At 45.6% G+C, this 21706-nt stretch overlaps 1 long non-coding RNA gene across 1 annotated transcript in view; it reads right to left on the bottom strand.

The window, feature by feature from the left end:
* LOC137534183 (uncharacterized) overlaps positions 1-18610 on the bottom strand; it is a 91814-nt gene extending 73204 nt beyond the window's left edge. The window contains exon 1 of the long non-coding RNA XR_011024324.1: positions 18552-18610. This is a non-coding gene — a long non-coding RNA (uncharacterized lncRNA). The remainder of the gene's footprint in view (positions 1-18551) is intronic.
* Between the last annotated feature and the right edge of the window lie 3096 nt (positions 18611-21706).

The following is a 21706-nucleotide window of genomic DNA, read 5'->3' as shown; positions in this document are numbered from 1 at the left end:
CTGCAGCCAGACTCCTAGCCAATGCCCCCCGCAGCTCACACATCACCCCAGTACTGCAAACTCTTCACTGGTTGCCAGTAAAATGGAGAATCAATTTTAAGATCTGCCTGCTGACATTCAAGGCTCTACACCACATGGGACCCAAATACATAGCGGATCTATTGGAACTTTATGCCCCTCCACGCACCCTCCGCTCTGCCAACAAGATGAAGCTGGTTATTCCCAGGATACACTTAACATTTGGTGCTCGGGCCTTTTCCTATGCAGCCCCTACTCTATGGAACTCACTTCCACAATCAGTACGAGGGGCTCCTTCTCTGGACAGCTTTAAAAAAAAGGCTAAAAACTCACCTCTTTTCCCTAGCTTTTGAGACTGCATAATGCAGGGTCACAGCGCTTTGAGTCCCCAGGAAGAAAAGCGCTATATAAATATTATTGTTATTGTTATTGTTATTTTTGCCTATTTTACCTTCTAGTTCGCTTCAGTGCTCCCAAGTAATCCGCCGCATCCCCGCCGCTAAACGAGGGCTGCAGAGCCCCCAAATCCCCCGGGCAAACATCCACGACTGCGCTGAGGGGCAGAGCTTCCAGATGTAGCTCTGCCCCTCCTGACGTCAATCGCCGCACGGATCGCCGCCTCTCCCTGCCCCTCTCTGTGAAGCAAGAGTGAGAGGGGCGGGCAGAGGCGGCGATCCGCCGTGATTCACGTCAGGAGGGGCAGAGCTGAAGCTGAAAGCTCTGCCCCTTCCAGGAAATGCTGACGGATTGCCCCCCGAGCGATTTGGGGGCTCTGCAGCCCTCGTTTTGCGGCGGGGACACGTGAAATCCCTTATGCAGCCCAGCTTCATCCTGACTTTGCCTCCTGCGGCCCCAAGGTAAATTGAGTTTGAGACCCCTGATGTACATAGTCATTTCACTGTCCCTAATGGTACCCATATACGGTAGAATAAAAACATTCGATTTTCCATTTCTTTCGGCCAAAAACGATCAAATCGAATGAAAGTTGAAAATAATATTTTTTTCGATCAACGATTATACGTTTTTTTTCTATAAAAATCCTATCAGACATGCTGGAAAAATCGTTATATTCGATCTAACGGAATAATCGAACTAAATTATCTAATCGAAATAAAAAATGAAAAATTGTACCATGTATGGGCCACATACCTTACAATGTTTAAAATATCTTTTCAATTCAAGAATTGCAATCAATTTTTCTGACTGTTTGTAACATTTAAAATATCTGACCAATGTACCACATACACATGTGTGGTCAATTTTTACCCAATTATGAAAAAAAATATTGAAAACTGTAAGAAAATTGCTTGGAAGTATTTTGAAAGTGAACCAGAGATGAAGCACCCTCATGTATTTTACCATATATATCAGTGGGAACATTAGAGAAAACACCTACCCTGCTCTCTGTTTCATTATTCACTGCTCAGACTGCTTGTTATCAGCCCTGATAAAATCCCCCACTGAGCACTCAGTCTGGCATTGCTCAGGAATTATTATAGCTGAGTCATTACAGCAGAGCCACAAGGGGGCATGCTTGGGCTTGAAAAGAAATCAGAGAAGACAGACTCGGCTATAATGATTCCTGAGCAGGGGCGTAGGAATAGACCCTGCAGCCCCTGCAGTTGCAGGGGGGCCCCTAGCAAGTCAGGGGCCCGGAGGAGGAAAGGCTGTCACCACCGGCGTACCTACCGGGGCTGCTCTGGGGCCCGCTCACTGTGCGTGGGGGGAGCGCTGCTCTGGACCCCCCAGCAAGGTGCTCAACTGGCCGCAGCGTCTAATAGACGCTGCGCCAGTTCATTCCCCGCAGCCCCGCTCCACCAGCAGCCTGCATAGTCTCCGGCAGGCAGAGCAGGGCTACGGCAAGATGGCCGCCGAAGAAGCCCTACACTGGAGACTATTTGTGTTTCTAGTACAGGGCTTCGGCAGCCATCTTGCCATAGCCCTGCACTCTGCCTGTCAGCGCAGGAGATGTGCTGCAGGAGGACTCGGGGAGCTGCGAGCCAGATGCCGGGAGAGGAGAAGACTTCTGTCAGGTAAGTGAATTGTTTTTTTTTTCACATGTGCATTTTTTTTTTCTAGTGTCTGCTGCCCACATTGTGATTTTCTGGTCACTGCTGCCCACATTGCGATTTTCAGGTGTCTGCTGCCCACATTACGATTTCCTGGTCACTGCTGCCCACATTACGATTTTCAGGTGTCTGCTGCCCACATTACGATTTCCTGGTCACTGCTGCCCACATTACGATTTTCTGGTCACTGCTGCCCACATTGCGATTTTCTGGTGTCTGCTGCCCACATTATGATTTTCTGGTGTCTGCTGCCCACATTATGATTTTCAGGTGTCTGCTGCCCACATTGCGATTTTCTGATCACTGCTGCCCACATTACGATTTTCAGGTGTCTGCTGCCCACATTACGATTTTCAGGTGTCTGCTGCCCACATTGTGATTTTCTGGTGTCTGCTGCCCACATTGTGATTTTCTGGTGTCTGCTGCCCACATTACGAATTTCAGGTGTCTGCTGCCCACATTGCGATTTTCTGGTCCCTGCTGCCCACATTGCGATTTTCAGGTGTCTGCTGCCCACATTACGATTTTCAGGTGTCTGCTGCACACATTACGATTTTCAGGTGTCTGCTGCCCACATTACGATTTTCAGGTGTCTGCTGCCCACATTGTGATTTTCTGGTCACTGCTGCCCACATTACGATTTTCAGGTGTCTGCTGCCCACATTACGAATTTCAGGTGTCTGCTGCCCACATTACGATTTTCAGGTGTCTGCTGCCCACATTACGATTTTCAGGTGTCTGCTGCCCACATTACGATTTTCAGGTGTCTGCTGCCCACATTGCGATTTTCTGGTGTCTGCTGCCCACATTACGATTTTCAGGTGTCTGCTGCCCACATTACGATTTTCAGGTGTCTGCTGCCCACATTACGATTTTCAGGTGTCTGCTGCCCACATTGCGATTTTCAGGTGTCTGCTGCCCACATTGCGATTTTCTGGTGTCTGCTGCCCACATTGCGATTTTCTGGTCACTGCTGCCCACATTGCGATATTCTGGTCCCTGCTGCCCACATTACGATTTTCAGGTGTCTGCTGCCCACATTACGATTTTCAGGTGTCTGCTGCCCACATTACGATTTTCAGGTGTCTGCTGCCCACATTACGATTTTCAGGTGTCTGCTGCCCACATTACGAATTTCAGGTGTCTGCTGCCCACATTACGATTTTCAGGTGTCTGCTGCCCACATTACGATTTTCAGGTGTCTGCTGCCCACATTGCGATTTTCTGGTGTCTGCTGCCCACATTGCGATTTTCTGGTGTCTGCTGCCCACATTACGATTTTCTAGTGTCTGCTGCCCACATTACGATTTTCTGGTGTCTGCTGCCCACATTGCGATTTTCAGGTGTCTGCTGCCCACATTACGATTTTCTGGTCACTGCTGCCCACATTGCGATTTTCTGGTCACTGCTGCCACATTGCGATTTTCAGGTGTCTGCTGCCCACATTACGATTTTCAGGTGTCTGCTGCCCACATTACGATTTTCAGGTGTCTGCTGCCCACATTACGATTTTCAGGTGTATGCTGCCCACATTACGATTTTCAGGTGTCTGCTGCCCACATTACGATTTTCAGGTGTCTGCTGCCCACATTACGATTTTCAGGTGTCTGCTGCCCACATTGCGATTTTCAGGTGTCTGCTGCCCACATTGCGATTTTCTGGTGTCTGCTGCCCACATTGCGATTTTCTGGTCACTGCTGCCCACATTGCGATTTTCTGGTCCCTGCTGCCCACATTGCGATATTCTGGTGTCTGCTGCCCACATTACGATTTTCAGGTGTCTGCTGCCCACATTACGATTTTCAGGTGTCTGCTGCCCACATTACGATTTTCAGGTGTCTGCTGCCCACATTACGATTTTCTGGTCACTGCTGCCCACATTGCGATTTTCAGGTGTCTGCTGCCCACATTATGATTTTCAGGTGTCTGCTGCCCACATTATGATTTTCTGGTGTCTGCTGCCCACATTACGATTTCCTGGTCACTGCTGCCCACATTACGATTTTCAGGTGTCTGCTGCCCACATTACGATTTCCTGGTCACTGCTGCCCACATTACGATTTTCTGGTCACTGCTGCCCACATTGCGATTTTCTGGTGTCTGCTGCCCACATTATGATTTTCTGGTGTCTGCTGCCCACATTATGATTTGCAGGTGTCTGCTGCCCACATTGCGATTTTCTGATCACTGCTGCCCACATTACGATTTTCAGGTGTCTGCTGCCCACATTACGATTTTCAGGTGTCTGCTGCCCACATTGTGATTTTCTGGTGTCTGCTGCCCACATTGTGATTTTCTGGTGTCTGCTGCCCACATTACGAATTTCAGGTGTCTGCTGCCCACATTGCGATTTTCTGGTCACTGCTGCCCACATTGCGATTTTCAGGTGTCTGCTGCCCACATTACGATTTTCAGGTGTCTGCTGCACACATTACGATTTTCAGGTGTCTGCTGCCCACATTACGAATTTCAGGTGTCTGCTGCCCACATTGTGATTTTCTGGTCACTGCTGCCCACATTGCGATTTTCAGGTGTCTGCTGCCCACATTACGATTTCCTGGTCACTGCTGCCCACATTACGATTTTCAGGTGTCTGCTGCCCACATTACGATTTCCTGGTCACTGCTGCCCACATTACGATTTTCTGGTCACTGCTGCCCACATTGCGATTTTCTGGTGTCTGCTGCCCACATTATGATTTTCTGGTGTCTGCTGCCCACATTATGATTTTCAGGTGTCTGCTGCCCACATTGCGATTTTCTGATCACTGCTGCCCACATTACGATTTTCAGGTGTCTGCTGCCCACATTACGATTTTCAGGTGTCTGCTGCCCACATTACGATTTTCAGGTGTCTGCTGCCCACATTGTGATTTTCTGGTGTCTGCTGCCCACATTACGAATTTCAGGTGTCTGCTGCCCACATTGCGATTTTCTGGTGTCTGCTGCCCACATTGCGATTTTCTGGTGCCTGCTGCCCACATTACGATTTTCAGGTGTCTGCTGCACACATTACGATTTTCAGGTGTCTGCTGCACACATTACGATTTTCAGGTGTCTGCTGCCCACATTACGATTTTCTGGTGTCTGCTGCCCACATTGTGATTTTCTGGTCACTGTTGCCCACATTACGATTTTCAGGTGTCTGCTGCCCACATTACGATTTTCAGGTGTCTGCTGCCCACATTACGATTTTCAGGTGTCTGCTGCCCACATTACGATTTTCAGGTGTCTGCTGCCCACATTACGAATTTCAGGTGTCTGCTGCCCACATTACGATTTTCAGGTGTCTGCTGCCCACATTACGATTTTCAGGTGTCTGCTGCCCACATTACGATTTTCAGGTGTCTGCTGCCCACATTGCGATTTTCTGGTGTCTGCTGCCCACATTACGATTTTCAGGTGTCTGCTGCCCACATTACGATTTTCAGGTGTCTGCTGCCCACATTACGATTTTCAGGTGTCTGCTGCCCACATTGCGATTTTCAGGTGTCTGCTGCCCACATTGCGATTTTCTGGTGTCTGCTGCCCACATTGCGATTTTCTGGTCACTGCTGCCCACATTGCGATTTTCTGGTCCCTGCTGCCCACATTGCGATATTCTGGTGTCTGCTGCCCACATTACGATTTTCAGGTGTCTGCTGCCCACATTACGATTTTCAGGTGTCTGCTGCCCACATTACGATTTTCAGGTGTCTGCTGCCCACATTACGATTTTCAGGTGTCTGCTGCCCACATTACGAATTTCAGGTGTCTGCTGCCCACATTACGATTTTCAGGTGTCTGCTGCCCACATTACGATTTTCAGGTGTCTGCTGCCCACATTGCGATTTTCTGGTGTCTGCTGCCCACATTGCGATTTTCTGGTGTCTGCTGCCCACATTACGATTTTCTGGTGTCTGCTGCCCACATTACGATTTTCTGGTGTCTGCTGCCCACATTGCGATTTCCAGGTGTCTGCTGCCCACATTACGATTTTCTGGTCACTGCTGCCCACATTGCGATTTTCTGGTCACTGCTGCCACATTGCGATTTTCAGGTGTCTGCTGCCCACATTACGATTTTCAGGTGTCTGCTGCCCACATTACGATTTTCAGGTGTCTGCTGCCCACATTACGATTTTCAGGTGTATGCTGCCCACATTACGATTTTCAGGTGTCTGCTGCCCACATTACGATTTTCAGGTGTCTGCTGCCCACATTACGATTTTCAGGTGTCTGCTGCCCACATTGCGATTTTCAGGTGTCTGCTGCCCACATTGCGATTTTCTGGTGTCTGCTGCCCACATTGCGATTTTCTGGTCACTGCTGCCCACATTGCGATTTTCTGGTCCCTGCTGCCCACATTGCGATATTCTGGTGTCTGCTGCCCACATTACGATTTTCAGGTGTCTGCTGCCCACATTACGATTTTCAGGTGTCTGCTGCCCACATTACGATTTTCAGGTGTCTGCTGCCCACATTACGATTTTCTGGTCACTGCTGCCCACATTGCGATTTTCAGGTGTCTGCTGCCCACATTATGATTTTCAGGTGTCTGCTGCCCACATTATGATTTTCTGGTGTCTGCTGCCCACATTACGATTTTCTGGTCACTGCTGCCCACATTGCGATTTTCTGGTGTCTGCTGCCCACATTACGATTTTCTGGTCACTGCTGCCCACATTGCGATTTTCTGGTGTCTGCTGCCCACATTACGATTTTCTGGTCACTGCTGCCCACATTGCGATTTTCTGGTCACTGCTGCCCACATTGCGATTTTCTGGTGTCTGCTGCCCACATTATGATTTTCTGGTGTCTGCTGCCCACATTACGATTTTCAGGTGTCTGCTGCCCACATTACGATTTTCAGGTGTCTGCTGCCCACATTATGATTTTCTGGTGTCTGCTGCCCACATTGCGATTTTCTGGTGTCTGCTGCCCACATTACGATTTTCAGGTGTCTGCTGCCCACATTGCGATTTTCAGGTGTCTGCTGCCCACATTACGATTTTCTGGTCACTGCTGCCCACATTGCGATTTTCTGGTCACTGCTGCCCACATTGCGATTTTCAGGTGTCTGCTGCCCTCATTACGATTTTCAGGTGTCTGCTGCCCACATTACGATTTTCAGGTGTCTGCTGCCCACATTACGATTTTCAGGTGTCTGCTGCCCACATTGCGATTTTCAGGTGTCTGCTGCCCACATTGCGATTTTCTGGTGTATGCTGCCCACATTAGGATTTTCTGGTGACTGCTGCCCACATTGCGATTTTCTGGTGACTGCTGCCCACATTGCGATTTTCTGGTGACTGCTGCCCACATAAGGATTTTCTGGTGACTGCTGCCCACATAAGGATTTTCTGGTGACTGCTGCCCACATTAGGATTTTCTGGTGTCTGCTGCCCACATTACGACATTCTGGTGACTGACTGCTGCCCACATTAGGATTTTCTTGTGACTGCTGCCCACATTACGATATTCTGGTGACTGCTGCCCACATTAGGATTTTCTGGTGACTGATGCCCACATTGCAATTTTCTGGTGACTGCTGCCCACATTGCAATTTTCTGGTGACTGCTGCCCACATTGCGATTTTCTGGCCCACATTACGATTTTCTGGTGAACACTGCCCACGTTACGATTGTCTGGTGAATGCTGTCCACGTTACGATTTTCTGGTGAACGCTGCCCACATTACGATTTTCTGGCCCACATTACGATTTTCTGGTGAACACTGCCCAAGTTACGATTGTCTAGTGAATGCTGTCCATGTTACAATTTTCTGGTAAACTCTGCCCACATTACGATTTTCTGTCCCACATTACGATATTCTGGTGAACGCTGCCCACATTACGATTGTCTGGTGAATGCTGCCCACGTTACAATTTTCTGGTGACTGCTGCTCACGTTACTATTTTCTGGTGACTGGTGCCCACATTACGATTTTCTGGTGAACTCTGCCCACATTATGATTTTCTGTTTCAAAGTTTTTTATTGTTTTTTGCAATGAAAGACAGTAATATAACTAAGTATACAAATGGGATTGTACAGTCAAACAATATCTTCGACAATGTAGGCATAATTAACAGGGTTATATAATGAGTTTAGGAACACATGAGTTTTGCCAAGGGCCTCTCATTCTATATATAGATAATTAAGATTCTTAGTGGTCCTGAACTCAGGGGAATACACCTATTATAGACTGTTATCGAGTAACCCAATCCCGGGCTCCTAGGAGCCAACAAGTGAGAACAAAAGGAAGGAAGTAAAGGCCGGAAAAAGAGGAAAAGAGAGAGGGAGAAGAGGGGAAGACGGGAGGACTGAATCTACCAGAGCTCAGCCTGTACAGCGTAGTGCACCACCTTAGTTTAAACTCATATATCTTTTCCAGGGATCCCATATCTTTTGGTATTTGTCTACCTTGTCATCTAGCACAGCTGCCAAATGCTCTTGTACCATAAACGTTGTCACTCTTTGTTTGACCTCCTCAAATGACACAAACTGGGTTTTCCAGGCTCGCGCTATTGTCTGAGATACGGCTGTAAAAATAAAGTGGGCTAGTACCCTCTGCGGTTTATGAAGGGAGTCTATTTTGCCGTGCAGTAAGACTATCCAAGGGTCTCTTGGGATTGCCTTATTGAACAGAGTTTGAAGCATTCTAAAGACCCTTGACCATAGTCTTGAGAGCATAGTGCAGGACCAAAACACGTGGAGCATATCTCCTTTTTTCCCACATCCCCGAAAGCATAGGTCCCCACTTGCCCCAGGTATATGGGCTAGTCTTGCAGGTACCCAATACCACCTTAAAAGAACTTTGTAGGATGATTCAATTATAGCCAGATTAAGTGACAGCTTGGGGATTGTGTTCCAAGTCTCCTCCCATTCCTCCTTTGACTTTCCTCCCTTCAGATCTGATTCCCATCTCATTACATAGCCATGACAAAAGGATGGCGAAGGGTTTGTTAAAGTTATATAGAGATCTGAGAGGGTCCCTTTCGCAAAGGGATTATGCATGCAGAAATTTTCAAATCTGGTTAGTATAATAGGAAATTGAGTCTGAGATGGGAGTAGGGAGGACAGCCAGTGCCTAAGTTGTATATAGCGGAACCTCTCGGTGGGGGGGATCTGATATTTTTCTTGCAAGTTTTCCCATGAGAGGATCCCAGAGTAACCCAATAGCGACTTAACCTGCTCCAGTCCACGTTCTCTCCACCATTTAAAGTTATATGAATTCTCACTACCAGGAATGAACAGAGGATTGTTTATGAATGACATTAGGGGCCGGGTAGGAGACATCAAACCTTTTGAGTAGCGGATAGAATCCCAGACAGACAGGTAATGTTGCAACACTATTCCTAAGGATTTAGGCCTTAACTGTTTGGGTAACCATAAGGAGGTTTGGATTGATTGTGGGGATGCAGCTGGGATTTCAAACAAAAACCAGGCTGGCATTTTAGGACCCTTGTACATATCAATCAGGTGAGTTAATTGAGCAGCTTGATAATAATTGTTTAGGCTGGGAACTCCCAGTCCTCCCTTGGTTCTGTGGGTATACATAGTGGATTTGGGGATCCTGGAGCGTGAATTGTTCCATATAAATTTGAACAACTTCGACTGTAGCATGCGTAAAAAATGGGGGGGAACGCGGACTGGTAACATTCGAAAATAGTACAAGATCTTTGGGAGTAGCGTCATTTTAATGGCGTTTATCCGACCCAACCAGGAAAGGTTATAGGAGGACCACTGCACTAAGTATTGAGAAATCTGTTTGGCGAGGGGGTAGTAATTATATTGGAATAGTGTTTTATAATTGGCTGTCAGGTTTATACCTAAATATTCCATTGATATATTAGACCATGCAAACGGGAACTTAGTTTTAATATATTGACACATATCAGGTCCCAGTGTAATATTGAGAAGTTGTGACTTCTGGGGGTTTACTTTTAGGCCTGAGACTTGGGAGAATTTGGACAGTATTGTAAGTAGTTCCGGGATGGAGGTGGTTGGTTCCGTGACAAACAGAAGGAGGTCATCAGCAAAAAGGTTCAATTTATGTTTAACCCCTGCCATCTCCACCCCCTGAATGCTCTGGTTCTCTCGTATAGCTAGTGCCAGCGGTTCTATCGCCAAAATGAAGAGTATAGGTGACAATGGGCACCCTTGACGGGTACCCCTTGTTATATTAAAAAGTGGAGAGGAGTATCCTGCATATTGCACTTTCGCCTTTGGCTCTGAATATAAGACCTTTATCCAGGTTATAAAAGGGTCTCCCAGCCCCCATCTTTCTAATACTTTAAACAAGTAATTCCAGGACACTGTGTCAAACGCCTTATATATATCCAAGGACAGACACAGGCCTGGAATTTCCCTATTTCGTAGCAGTTCAATAACTTCGACCGCCCTGAGTGTGGCGTCTGTAGCTTGTCGGCCCGGTACGAAACCGACCTGGTCACTATGGATAATATCTCCTAGAAACATATTTATTCTAGTAACTAAAATTTTTCCAAGGAGCTTGTTATCAATATTAAGGAGAGATATTGGTCTAAATTGTTGAATCTCGAGCTCATCTGTGTCTGCTTTAGGTATCATTGAGATATCTGCTTGGAGGGAGTATGTATTTGGGATAAGGCCCCTTTTGTATGCATTAAAGAGGGAGGCCAATAGAGGGCTTAGAGCAGCCGAGAATTTTTTGTAAAACAGCCCCGAGAAACCGTCTGGGCCTGGCGACTTAGAGGGTTTAATAGACTGTATTGCTAGCTGCACCTCCTCCAGGGAGATATCTCTTCCTAGAATTTCTGCTAAATCTGAGGAGATACGTGGGAGTGGGATTCCATCTAGAAACGTGTCTATTTCACTTGCATTAGAATCTTTTTGAGAGCCATATAATTTTTTCAGAAAATCATGGAACCCTGACACTATTTTGGAGGGGTCTGAGGTGGTCTGTCCATTTGGTAAGCGAACTGACCTTGTTGGGGGCTTATAAATTTTATTTTTAAGCTTATTAGCGAGCAAAGTGTGCGATTTATTGGCCCAGCGGTAGTATCTGTGCCGCTGCCAGCGTAATTGTTTTTCGGCTGCATCAGTTAGTTTTAGATCTAGTTGGGCTCTGATTTGGTCTCTTTCTAATTTTAGTGCAGGTGATGGGTTGGCTTTCCAGTCTGATTCAATCGCTTCCAGTTTGATAGTCAGATCTGAAATGTCCTTTTGACGTTGTCGTTTTTTATGTGAGGCTATTCCAATTATCCTTCCTCTGATCGTTACTTTCAGAGCTTCCCACAAAGAGATGGGAGACGCTACTGAGTCTTGGTTATCGTCTATATATTCCTGGATGTATGTGTGTAGTTTCTCTAATGTATCTTTGTCGGAGAGGAGGGAGTCATTCATACGCCACTGATAGCTGGCTCTCTTTGGGACTAGGGACGATAGATGTATTGAAATTGGGTTGTGGTCAGACCAGGGTACTGCTAAAATCTTTGCTTTGTGTGCATTTGGTAAATAATGTTGTTGGAGGAAAAAGTGGTCTATTCGGCAAAAACTATTATGTGGATTGGAGAAGAAGGTATAATCTCGTGTTGTAGGGTTTAATTCTCTCCATACATCAAAGAGATTTTCAGAGCGGAAAAGGGTATGGAGTGTGGAGGGGTTAGGGGACCCCGGTTGTTGTGTAGAAATGTGACGTTTGTTTGGTTTAGACCTATCAAGAAGCTCATTCAAAACAGCATTGGTATCCCCACATAGTACCAACATTCCTTCTCGGTGGCGACCTATAACTTGTAAGAGATGGGAAAGGAACCTCTCTTGGAAAGAGTTTGGGGCATAATAAGAAACTATAGTCATCTTAATATCGTGCAGCGTTCCTACTAACAACACATATCTTCCAGTTGGGTCGGTTATTTGTCGTGTACATTTAAAGGGCAGACCTCTGCGGAAAGCTATCGTGACCCCTCTAACCTTTTCCCTAGCACAAGAATTGAATACCAAGGGGTAGTGGAAGCTGAGGTAGGAGGGATGAGAGGAGGCCGAGAACCTCGTCTCCTGAAGACAGATCACGTCTGCCTTGCATGATTTGTAGTACTTGAAGGCTTTAGCTCTTTTCTGCGGGGAATTAAAACCTTGGACATTATGCGAAATAATCGTTAGATTTTCTGAATTAGTTGGCTGGGTCATGACAGTGGTTTATGGTGAGATGCCTAAAGATAGGTGCTAAAAAGTTAAACCAGTGTTTCCTGGGGTAGATCAGTCCAAGAAAGGGTTGGGTACTAGAAATAGAAAGAAGGAAGAAAAGTGTGAAAGATAAGGGCCAGAGGAGTGGGAGAAGAGGTGCGGATTGTGTCCCCCTGGACGGAGTCCAAACAGGGGGAGACAGTGTTAAATCAGGTCTCGGTCTAGCCTGTGTTCGTAGAACACAAACTGCCGGAAGCGCATCTGACAAAGTCAGGTGCCAGGCCATCACTAAGGCCGGGGTCGCGCGGCCCCCTCCGGCCGCATGGCTTACCAACTATAAATTTAAAGTCACTAAGTTTTCTCGTCACAGTTTTTTTTTTTTTTTTTTTTTTTTTTTTTAAAAGAACACTCATAGCTACCGTATAAAGAGAGGATGTCCCCTTTGGCAGTTTTAGTTTGACTTCCGCCTTCTGTTAGGCCCAAGTTTCTGTGCTGCATAGATATATAATACAGTAGTCTAACTTATACTCTTTATCATACAATATAAAGCAGAAACCAGTGTGATAAAGTCTGAGGTTTTGGGTTCGCCTCTATCAACCTGTGAGAACAAGCGGGGTTAGTGAGACTGAATCTCCAACAATACTAGCACACTCAGATCAATCAACTCTTATGAGGTTAAAAGATTTAGACTGTGGTCTGTTAGATCTCGGCAGCGTTGTAAACAAAAAGAAAAGTGATAAACAAGAAGAAGAACAACAACAGTTAAGTATAAGGGTCTAAAATAGAGACCCATAACCTGGGTCCATGGCGGACAAAAAGGAAGGAAGGCAGTTTCAATGTTCATCCAGGGTCAGACATCCTAGAAGGAGAGAGTGAGCTTCTGCGTCGTCTGGATGTTGTGCGGCGCGGCTTTACCGTTTCCCATAATGGCGCCGAGCGTGTGGAGTGCTGGCTATGAGCAGGGGAGCTTGCTGGGGAACCTGCTGGTAGTGCCAGTTTCAGCAATTCAAATTTCTTTTGGGCTTCTTCCGGGGTAGTGATGGCTATCTGCCTTGAGTTGTAAGTAAACAACAGCTTGAAGGGGAAGCCCCACTTATACTTTAGACCATGCGCCACCAGAATCTGTAGAAAGGGCTTCATGGCTCGACGACGTTGCACAGTAGCTGGGGCCAAGTCAGTGAAAATCTGATATTGATTATTTTGGAAAGTGAGATCTGATTTGTCCCTTGCTGCACGTAGGAGAGCTTCTTTTGTGTTGTAAAAAGTTAATTTCACGATAATGTCCCGAGGAGGGCCTTCCGCTTTGACTGGAGTAAGGGCTCTGTGAATGCGATCAAATTCAAGCCTGTCAATAGGGATTGCCGGGTCTAACTCCTGAAATAGAGCCGTTATCGTGGAGGTTAGGTCGGTGACCGACTCAGGGATGCCTCTAATCCTGAGGTTGCCCCGGCGTGCCCTATTCTCAAAGTCCTCTAGTTTTAGCTGCATTGTCTCAGAGTCTTTGTCATGCGCCTCCAGCGCTACGTCTGCAGAGTCCATGCGCTGCTCTAAGTCCGTTATCCGGGAGCCTAACTCACGGATCTCTTTTTTGAGCTGGGTGGTAATTTTAGTGGAGGCCTCGTCCAGTTTGCGGTGAAGGAGCTGCTCTATTTTGCTCAGTAGGGCCTGGTCTCGGGAGTCTGGGTCAGCCCTACCTTTACTGGAAGATGTCTGCCTGCGTTTTCCTTTAGCTGCAGGCTGGAGGGAAGAAGCGCTGCTGTCATCGGAGGCTGGGCCTGGCGAGGCCTCACGCTGATTTTCTCCAGGCGCCATCTTAGGTCCTCCGCGTTGGGCAGAGGAAGGGAGTGTAGCGTGCGATCGGCTGGAGGTTTTTGTGCGGCGACCACCCATGTAAGTTCAGGGGTGTATCGGAGCTTCGGGGAACCTCGTCTGGTGCGGATTAGTGCGCTGTGACGGGAAGGATCACGGCTGATGCGGCCGGAGGGTGCAGAGCAAAGTTAGATTGCGGCCATCTTCCTCGGCTGCTGGCCACGCCCCCACATTATGATTTTCTAAAGGCCCACATTACGATTTTCTGGTGAACTCTGCCCACATTACGATTTTCTGGCCCACATTACGATTGTCTGGTAAAATGCTGCCCACTTTACAATTAATTTACAGTGAAACGCTGCCCCATTACGATTATTTGGCACCTATGGGGGGGGCCCCATCCAAATATTCGCAGGGGGGCCCAGTGATTTCTAGTTACGCCCCTGTTCCTGAGCAAAGCCAGAATGAATGCTCAGCCAGGGATTTTATCGGGGCTGATAACAAGCAGGCTGAGCAGTGAAAAATGAAACAGAAAGCAGGGTAGGTGTTTTCTCTAATGTTCCCACTGATATATATGGTAAAATATAGTAAAATTGACAATTACCACACACCATTCAATTTTCATAAAAATTGATCAGAAAAAGCCACCATTCCTGATCAACTTTTATTGAATACAAACGGGAAATCCTATAGGATTTCTTGCTAGAATGAAAAAAAGCTTTTGATTTTTTGGAAAATCCGATCGTTTTTATCTAAATGCCGTAAAATCGGATCATTTTATTGTATCATGTGTGGCCACCTTTAGAGTAGGGTTTCTCAACATTTTATTGGTATATACCGTACTCCTTTTAAAATCCTGTACTCACCAAGTACCCCTAGCATAGTAAACATTATCACAAGTACCCCTTGATAAATATATATAATCGTAGTACATGATAATTGGTTCTAAACAATTTCCAAGCATCTACTACGGTTTTTAATTAGCTAAAATACTAACTTGTTTACATAAGATTTATCATTTTCTAAAACTCTAAATTTGTTACTCCTGGTTAAGTATATCAAGCTCGGGTACCCCCTGGAACCATCAGAAGTACCCGCTGGTGTACGCGTACCACACGTTAAGAATCTAGGCCTCAGAGGAGCTCACAATCGAATCCCTGCCATAGTCAATCTCCCTACCACTATCTAAGGCCAATTAACTTACTGGGAAGCTTTTGCAATGTGGGTGGAAGCTGGAATGCTACCGCACCTGTATAAATCTTTGTGAATTTGGAAAGAACAAGTATAAAATACTGAATGCGGTGTTTTACCGACGGGATTTTTCCCCCAAACTTAATTTTTGGTGAAGGGTAAATACAGCTAGATCAGTGATCTGCAAACTCGGCTCTCCAGCTGTTAAGGAACTACAAGTCCCACAATGCATTGCAGGAGTCTGACAGCCACAGTCGTGATTCATAAAGGCAAATGCATTGTGGGACTTGTATTTCCTTAACCACCCTGGCGTTTTGATTCTTTGCGGCGCTCAGCCGCGGGTGGGCTTTTTTCACCTATTTTTATTTTTTTTATCATGTAGCTAGACTTGCGCTAGCTACATGATTCCCCCATCCCTGCGCTATCCCTCCCACCCCTCCGATTGCCGCTGGTGACCATAACAAACAGGTGATCCCGCTCTGAATGAGACTTCCTGTTAGGGCTTCCCTCATCGCTATGGCGACGATCGGAATAACGTCATCCACGTCATGACGTCAGGGGGAGTCCCGATCCACCCCATAGCCGCAGCCTGGCAGTGATTGGCCAGACTGCGCTATGGGTCTGGGGGGGGGGGGCTCTTTTGCGGCGTGTAGCGGCAAATAAAACACGCAGCTAGCAAAGTGCTAGCTGCGTGTTTTTAAAAAAAAAATAAAAAAACGACCGACCAGGAGCTGAGCTCATCCGTAACGCTAGGATGGTTAACAGCTGGAAAGTCAAGTTTGCAGATCACTGAGCTAGATCAAATACAACCACATACCGTAGTTAAAGGGAGCCTGAACAGAGGTGAAAAAAGCAAATCTGGACTTACTTGGGGCTTCCTCCAGTCTCCCGTAGCCCGCAAGACCCCTCAGTGTCCTCTGGGTCCCCTCCAGTAGGTGCAAGACTTACGCCAAAGTCGCGCATGTGCCGTCCAGGCACCCAGTGCATCATCACGCCCATTGACATAAGGGTATTGCGCATGCACAATACTCGAAAGACTGTGCCTGGACAGCCAAAGTTGCCAGGTTTATGGAGCCACCAGCAGGACCCAGAAAACACAGAGGGACCTACGGGCAATGGGGGCTGGAGGAAGTTCCAGGTAAGTTTTTTTTTTACCTCTGCTCAGGGTCCCTTTAAATCCATTTAACAATACAATTAATGTATGGTAAATGCAGGCAGGGATTGCATACATGTCCAAAAGTGGTATAGAGTCCAGGCCAATTTTGACAAACAAACATGGTACATTGAATGTAGAGTATACACAAGCTGGCTTAGCTAGCAGCATTAGAAGCGTTTAACAAACAGAAGTAGCAGTAAGAATCAGAACAAAACTCATTCTACTCAAAATAGAGTCTGCACTGACCCATTTTTTTTTTTGGTTACGAACAGCCCTTTGTGAATTGAAGCCAGGGTCTTACATTCATTTTTGCTCCATAAAAGGCATTTGGGCTTATTTTCAGGGGATATCTTATTTTTCCAATCTACATTTACCAAGAGCCAGGCACTTATTAACCCTTATTGTTTTGGGTCTTGTGGGGTCTTTAGAGTGCATTACTTTTAGGCTTTGTTTGGTGAAGGGTCTATCTGTCCTGCTGCATTCTAATGCCAATGTATTATACTATTTACAGGTGTACTGTAGCTGCCTGGAAACAATTTAAATTGACCGTTTAAAGTGGTCTAACACCCAGCATTTCAACTTTGCTTTAAAAGATTGCTTACAGCTTAGAAACGATTATGCCAGATTTTTTTTTTTAGCAGAAATTCACTGAATGGATTAAACATGACATTTTAGTGCTGCATTTAGCTAGAAATCCTCCTCCGTGCTTAGGTTTAGTTACAAATGTATCTATTTACAAAGAAATAAACACTGCTCTGAAAGAACAAAGAGGGCTTCCTCGGCAGGCTTTTCAGAGGTCTAATTGCATTCCAAACAAAGATACATTTGTAACTAAAGATAAGAACGGATGCGGATTCCTAGTTAAATCCAACACTAAAATGTCATGTTTAACCCATTCAGTGAATTTCTGCTTAAAAAAAAATCTGGCATAATAATTTCTAAGCTGTAAGCAATCTTTTAAAACAAAGTTGTAATGCTGGGTGTTAAACCGCTTTACGTGAACTGTAACTAAGGCTTATTTTTCTAATAAAGGTTATTTTGAGGAACATCAAAAATCCCAAAAATCATGCTAAGGCTTACTTTTGGGCAAACAGGGTAGTTCACTAACTTTTGAGCAAACACCACAGTGTTCTGGTAGGATTCGGGTGAGCATTGTGGAGTTTTGCCTCCCAACTCCAGACAATGTTAAAGCACACCTGAAGTGAGAGGGCTAAGGAGGCTACCATTTTTATTATCCTAAACAATGGCTGTTGCCTGGATGTCCTGCTGATCCTCTGCCTTTTAATACTTTTAGCAATAGACCCCGAAACCCCTATTACACATACAATGAAATCCTGCTTTGTGTTACCCTGATTTGCCCCAGGTTAGCACAATGACAATGCAAAGCAATAGGGCCTAGCACATTTACCATGTCACGCCGGAAGTGCCTGATTGGCCGCTCACCCACCACAAAACCAACAGCATGTTACTGTCGGCACAATCTATGCAACGCCTGTCAGCCATGAGAGCAGCCTGACTGCAGGGGAATCACAATCACACCAACCACCTTTTAAGTAAACCACATCACTGTGGTTACTGCTGGGAGAGGCTAGGACGAAAATACCCGCGATGGGAGACACAATGCTCTCGGTGGTAAAGGAGATGAGTACAGTGTTTCAATGCAACACAGATGAATGCATTTCTTATATTGAAAAAACTGAACTGAATTGTTACCGGCATACTTCAAAATAGAACATATTTACATTTATTTGTTATGGTGCGCTTTTAAAGCATGCATTGAAGAGTTCTAAAAAGCAAGGAAAAAGAAAACAAGGCCACAAGTAAAAAATGTCAAGGTGTGATATCTCAGAAAATACAAAGTTAACAGACATAAAAGAGGCAGGCTGAACGATGCACTCGCTAGCCGTAGAAGCAGCCCAGAGCCAGCATACAACAAAGCACTTATTTCATATGAAAAGTAATACATCAGAATCTCCACCAGCTGAAGAAATTAAGAGAGATGAATTATTACAACAATATAACTTGTGTTGAGGATGAGACAGGCAATGCCAGCAATATTACACCAGTCAGGAACTACAGAAGAATTCTAGAAGGCAATTCAGCAGGAAATGATACAAAAGGAGAAGACTCTGAAAACCTGACTTTCCTATAAGAAGGAAGCTTACCACTTCTCTCCAGACTCACAATAGTCTCCACAGACTCCATTAGTAATTGTGTGACGGTAACCTGTTGAAGCCCCAGGTACAGATGCGTTTTCATGAAACACGCAGGGTGCAGCTACTACCATGTTTACAGTACTCCAGGCCATCCAAGAGGGCAAACATCCACCAATGACACAATATTTGTTTAAGCAGCCCCTGTGTTGCTTTAAAGAGAAACCGCAAACAAGAATGGAACTTCATCCTAATCAGTAGCGGATACACCTCTCCCCCCCCCCCTTTCCCATAACAAATATTTTCCTTTTCACAAACAAATCATCAGCGGGCTCTGTATGGCTGATATTGTGGTGAAACCCCTCCCACAGTGTGATGTCCGGACCATGGTTCTGACATCACACTGTGGGAACCTTGTTGCATTGTGGGAAATAACAGCTATTTCCAACTGCCAAACAAGCAAGCAGCATCTCCTTCCACTGACATCACCTGCCAGCAGTAAAAATGTCATCATGTGATAAATGTCAGAATGTATATCAGGGAGAGGAAAGATTTTACAATGGGCAACACTGACTGACTGAATAACTGACTGAATAATTATTGTAAAAATGAAGCACTTCTTTTATTAAATTATTTTAACTGGAGTTCCTCTTTAACAAGTCAGACAGGCCAAACACATGCGCACTGCTGTGAGGACTGATCAGTTTATTTTTCTGAGACACACGGGTAGTGGAAGGACGGAGGGTGAAATATGGAGAGGTTAGAGAGAGGACATCGGGACTCTGGAAATTGCAGATACCGCCGTAGCTGAACTGTGCGTCTTTCTTCAGGACTTGGCTGGCCAGCTCTGGTCAGGTCATGTTCTGGCCAGCCAAAGTCTGAAAGTAGAGAGTCATTTTGCGTATTGGTTGTCCAGATCCCAAAGTGGTCAACTTTGAGAACTGGCCTTAACATATATACAAACCAGACTCCGTAACTCATCTATGATACATATTATATTATGAAACATTTATTTATTATATTCATGAAACATTTGGTTGGGTAGACCAGGAGTTTCTCTTTCTGCGCTTAAAGCAAAGCCAAAGTAAACAGAGAGAAAATAAAGCATTTTATTTTTGCTCGCATTTTAAGTTTTTACTGCTTCAGGTGCATGAGGTTAGTTTATGTTTATTCAACTCCCATGCAGATAAATTGTGACCTAATAAACTTTTAACCTGTTCACAGCACTCAGAAGTGTTCTTCTTTGCCACATGAGTCTTATGAACTCTAATGATCAGTGAGAGTTATTGCAGTCAACTTCCGACTGCAGAGAAACTAATTTATACGCTTGGATTATTAATCCTTACAGAAGGGAGGGGGGGGGGGGGAGTGTGTGTGGGGGGGGGGGGAGGGGCACAGCCTAGTTCTAAAGCCTAATGGCCCATACTCACGGGTTACAAACAGGTCGCCCGTGAGTATGCAGCGTTGCACGGGCACGCACCCCGAACCGTCGCTCGTCGCTGAGCGATTGAACCGCTCAATCGCCTGGCGACAGTCGCCGCCGCAACTCCGCCGGAACTGTCGCTAGTCCGCGTGAGTACGCAGACTAGCGACAGCAACAAGATAAGAAATGCATTGGGCTTCCGGCGGGGGGAGGAGCAACAGCGACAGCTTCCGCCGCATCTGTTGCCAGGTCCCTCCGCCGTGTGTATGCGGAGGGACCTGGCGATGAGCTGTCGCCGGCCTGTCGCGCACACGCTCACGTGTGCTGGCGACAGGCCAAAAAGTTGCCCGTGAGTATGGGCCATTAATACACATGTACGAGGACTGTTGCCTGTGGGGGGCTGGACACAGAAGCTAGTGATGTGTGTTACTATGAAGCAGGAAGGAGGGGCGACAAAGTGGCTTCTGGCAGGCTGATTGAGAAAGAAAACAATGCACTCAGGGGTCAGTTGGCATTAAGCTGTTGAAGATCCAGAATGCTAGCTCTTTAGGCAAAATCGGGGGACTGTTGCACACACGGTTTAGTCTCAACGAAGGTGGTCCTTATTGGCAGAGTTTAATCCAGCATGTGTACATAGCTTTAGTGAAACTGGAGCTGTGCAGGCACGTTGATCACAACATGCTGTATGTCACTTCAAAATAATTATTTGTACAGAACCCTTTAAAAAAATTGTACTTAAGGCGACATGTGACAAACATGTGAATGTACAGTGCAAAGCATATTAATAAGCAGGCAGTTTCTCTTGTTTTTTTTTTTTTTGCTGCCTGAAAGGGTTACTTTAAGGCATGCAAATGAAAGCCTCTGTCTTGTTGGTACCTTGTTCTGAATATAATAAACCTGATAAGCAAATTACAGACATTAGTTTCTTGTAAAAAAAACAAACAAAAAAACACGCCCATAAAGTTTGTCTTGGCAAAATAGAACTTCTGAGGGCAGGGGAGAGCTAGAAAAAGGTCAATACCTCATGTATTTTAACTCCGGAACACTTAATAGACTGCCACTGAGGAGAGACAAAACATTCATTCTACTTTATAAATATGTTTGAACATAAAATAAAAACCTGGGATACCAAAAAAAAAAAAAAAGGCATGTTTAGGAGTAGGACGATAAATTCAATTATTTATCTCATCAGTTTATTTTCATCTCGGGTTCACTTCAAGAGGTTGACATTTTATAATTAATAACAATGCTTTTTATAACTGATAGGGAGCAATTTTCACAAAAACATGTATTTATAAGTACACATATCCTTTAAATCTTCTCCATGCATTTGTGATTCAATGCACTGACCGTAAGCAGAAGCATGAGCGGCTAAGCCAGTGACTTTGGATATTGTAACACATTAACAAGCTGTAAAAACACGTCTCCTGGTACTCCAGATTTGCTGTTTTGATAGTGGCGAGGACTGATCGGGCCAATTGGGATTTTCCACCTGACAGCAGTTGGCGAGAGATGTAAATTACAAGCCTGCAGCAATGGCGCAGAGGAGAGGTACACAATGTACATTTCCAAAACACCTGAATTCTCCCAGCCTGTGGCGGCACCAGCGATGCTCAGCCAACGAAACTCAACAACAAACAAATCTCGGCACAGGCAGCTTAAAGGAACACGCCGCTTTTTGTAAGATACAACATTAGGTTTATATTAATAGATTACGAGAGGGTGCTGGTAAGTTCCTGGATTT

This window comes from Hyperolius riggenbachi, chromosome 10, assembly GCF_040937935.1.
Source record: "Hyperolius riggenbachi isolate aHypRig1 chromosome 10, aHypRig1.pri, whole genome shotgun sequence".
Lineage (NCBI taxonomy): Eukaryota > Metazoa > Chordata > Amphibia > Anura > Hyperoliidae > Hyperolius > Hyperolius riggenbachi.
The sequence above is the reverse complement of the archived record's forward strand: the minus strand, read 5'-3'. Positions and strand labels throughout refer to the sequence as shown.